Here is a 4,010-nt window from a genome sequence, read left to right as displayed (position 1 = left end):
TATATATATATATATATATATATATATATATACTATATTAAATGGGGCATATGGAAGAATCTTTACCTTCCTATATTGCCCTTCAATTTTAAATAAATTTCCTTTAAACCCTATCATCTCTTAGTTAGTTACTACCCTCTCATCTCTTAGTTAGTTACAACATATCCTTTCATTTCTCAAAGTTAGTTATTACTTATCATAGATTCTATTTACTCCCACCTTTTTTATGTGATTGTTTGTTATAATTGTGTTTGATATATATTGGTAACCCACTCGATTTCTCCATATTTACAACATGTTGTTCCAAACTTTTCCTTCAAATCTCAACAAAAGAATTGTAAAGATAGTGAAGCATGGCATTGACATTTTTTGTATTGTTTACACTTCCTAATAAATTGTCTTTTTGTGATTTGAAATTGAATAGTTTGTGATATCTCAAATCTAAATTCAAATCTAAATTTCATTTTTTTGCTTTTCTCCATAGAGACTAAGTTCTAAATTTATATCCCTATTATTATTATGAACATAGTTCTTTCTACAAGCACTCCAAATTGTTTTTATTATCAATTCTAAGTCCGTCATTGGAGATGTTTTAATTCAATCTACCATTGTAAATTTATTGGTCTTTTTTGTTAAGTTTTTAAAATTTGTAAGTTCAAATTTTCAAATTTATTTCCAAATTATTATTGTATACACATAGTTCTTTGTATGGATATTATAGATTCTTCCCACTCTCAATTTCAAATCTATTATTGTAGATATTTTAGTCCAATCCACCTATATGTATATCTAGTCCGCATTTTTCTGTTGATTTAAAATCATTAAGTTGCATTTTTCAAATTTATTTCCCTATTATTTGTTAAAATTAGTTCAAGTTTTTGTTATTAAGTCCGTATCTTTCAAGTTTTATATTTTAAGTAAAATACGAAGGTAATTTTATTATTCTAAATTGATATTTTAGTCTAATCATAGTTTTTGACTTTTTTTTTTAGTTTTCTTTTAAAAATTCATATCTTAGTAGCATGCAAAAAAATATTCATCAAAATTAGGTATCAATAAATTAAAAAACGTAAATTCTAGTAACACTTAAAAGAATCTTAAAACCACGAGAAAATTTAGTTATTATAATTTTATTTAAGAAAAGTGATTTAATAGATTGATCCGAATATAACAGGAAATATATTCAATTTTGTTTACAAAAAGATTTTTCTTTATTCAATATCAAAATTATTAAATATTTATTTACCTTTTTTATTAAATTGAGGTATATAATTCTTATGAAATATTTTTTTTTTCTTTCTTTTTTTTTTTCTAAAAAGCAACCATCCAAGAACTATCCCAAAATCAAAGTAATTTATATTCTTATATCACTCTTTACTAATTTTACTTCACAAATTTTATTGCAACTATATAATTTTATATTTTAATTATTTTACTTCATTTTAAACATTTAATAATTAAAGTCAATGAATATTCAATCAAATTTAAATTATATCTTAAAACTTTGTCATAGAAAATTTTAGTCACATGCATCACACGTGCCTTCCAACTAGTATATATAAATGTGTGTGCGAGCAGTGCCCAATGTAAAATTTTTCCATTTATTTATTTTTTTCATTTGACCATTGGTGAGATTTCCATTTCTTCTTTTTCAATATTAATCAAATTTTTTTTTTTTTTTGTAATTTTTAAAGTTAAAATAAGGAAAATTATTTTAAATGACAAAATTGCTGAAAATATTTACAAATAATAGTGAATATCATAATTTATCTGCACTAGATCTCAATAGAATGCGATAGACTACTATCTATGTCTATATATATCATGATAGACACAGATAGTTTATCGGGTCTATCGTATACATGCTTACAACAACAGACATTAGATTCTTCAATTTGCACAACATGCTCATTTTCTTTAAAGAATTTTTTTTTATCAAGTAATAACTTATTTCACTAGTCAATGCATCGTATTTCTTCTTAAGAACAACATGTTTACAACTAAGTTTTTCTAAGTCATTTTGTATACTTTCAAAAGCTTCAAACAATTCATTATAAGAATGGGGTTCTAAAGTTATCTCATCATCATGTTTATCATCTTTGTCACTATGAGCCATGAGACCAAGGTGTGCCACTTATTCACCATCACTTCCACTTTCACATTCACTATTATCATCCCAACTAGACTTCATTGTTTCCTTCTTGGATTTCTTAGATGATTTGAGGAGTGGACAATCCATTCTTATATGATTCATCTTTTTGCATTCATAACAAATTACTTCATTCTTTTTGCTCTTCTAACCTTTTGTCTCTTTTTGGGTTCATAGGTGTTTCTTCAATTGCTTCTTCCTCTTGATGAAATTTTGTACTTATATAAGTTATGGGCAACATCTTCATTAAGAGCATTCTCATTTTTGGAGTCAATTTCCAAAGAAATGGTCTTTAATGCAATACTTTTTTTTTCTTAGATGCATCCTCTAAGTGTTCCTTCATAGTAATCTCGTGGGTCATGAATGAGCCAATAAGTTCCTCCAATGGGAGCTTGATGAGATCCTTTGTTATTGGATTGTTGTCATCTTTGCTTCTCAAGTCTTATGTAGAGACCTAATAATTTTCCTAATATTTTCGGAGGTTGTATAGACTTTATCAAGTCCCTTCAATATATTCATAATGTTAGTAAATCTAGTAGACATATCGATTATAGTTTCATTTGCATCTATCTTAAACAATTCATAATTATGAACTATTGGGTTTTATATCCTAAAACTCGTGGTTTATAAACAATAAACTCATTCTGTAAATCAATAAAGTTGTTATTAAAGTTTGATTCAATAAAGTTCTATTGAATATATGAATTGTTTATTTCGTTTTAGAAATAAATCCAATAAACTAAAAGATCCATGACTATTACATGAGTACTTGAACTTTATGTGGAGACATAGAGTGGATTAGGTTTTGATTAAAAAATCTAAATGATGTATAGTATATGAAGAAGGTTGGGTGCCTTATTCTGGTTACACTATCGGATGCGATCCACTTTGTAGCTGTTACAATTTGTTGTAAGGTACAACAAACAAAGTGATACTGATTCGTTCATATATTAACATGAGAAGTAGGGATGTCCTATACAATGAGTTTGCGTAAGATCATGATGGAACACGAGACATACGCAACGGAATAAGGATCTAATTACACTCTAATTGCTTTTAATTTAAAGGAAAAAAGCATGCAATTGAAGAAAAAATTAGTAACAGGAAAATTACCTTTGAAGTTCCCGAAAACCGTTTTTCCTCGCTAAATCTCGATCCGAACTTTTTCGGACCACCACTAGAGTTGACCTACTATCCTCTGGACTCAGAACCGAATTGTGGGACCAGGTGGATGAAGAACCCGAGAGAGAGAAAGAGTTGGAAATAAAAGATAGATTTTGGGTTGGGTATGGGTTTTCTTTATTTTCACTCAAAAATATTAACTTTTCCTACCCAAATTTAGAAAATAATTTTGGAAAAATGGCAAAAGTTTTTAATCCAAATTCAAAGCCCATATTTATAAAAAAAAGTCATGCAACATTTGCATGAAACAAAACCATAAATACCCAACACCTATAATCCACTATTTTAATGTCACTTTGTTAGTGAAATTATCCAACAAAAGTTTGGATTTTCCCACTAACTTTAGTCAAAGGAAAAATAGTCATTTTGTCAAAGTCAAACTTTGACCAAAAAGTCAACATTATGACTTTTTATTATTTTTTCCGTGTTGACTAATTTTGACCTCCTAAGCATGAATCCGCATTCATTTTCTCGAAATTCAAATCACATTTGAATACAAGGTCGACTAAAAGTTTGACTTTTCAAAGTCAAAAGTCAACTCTTTGACTTTTTACATCTTTGACCATTTCCATTATTTCCAAGCTTCCGAATATGAACATATTCATATTCTTGATATTTAAATCATATTTAAATATTAAAGCTATATCTCTAAACTGTAAAACCGACCACTATATCACAT

The sequence above is a fragment of the Benincasa hispida genome, chromosome 9, assembly GCF_009727055.1.
Source record: "Benincasa hispida cultivar B227 chromosome 9, ASM972705v1, whole genome shotgun sequence".
In the NCBI taxonomy this organism is placed as follows: Eukaryota; Viridiplantae; Streptophyta; class Magnoliopsida; order Cucurbitales; family Cucurbitaceae; genus Benincasa; species Benincasa hispida.
This window is presented reverse-complemented; position numbering follows the sequence as displayed.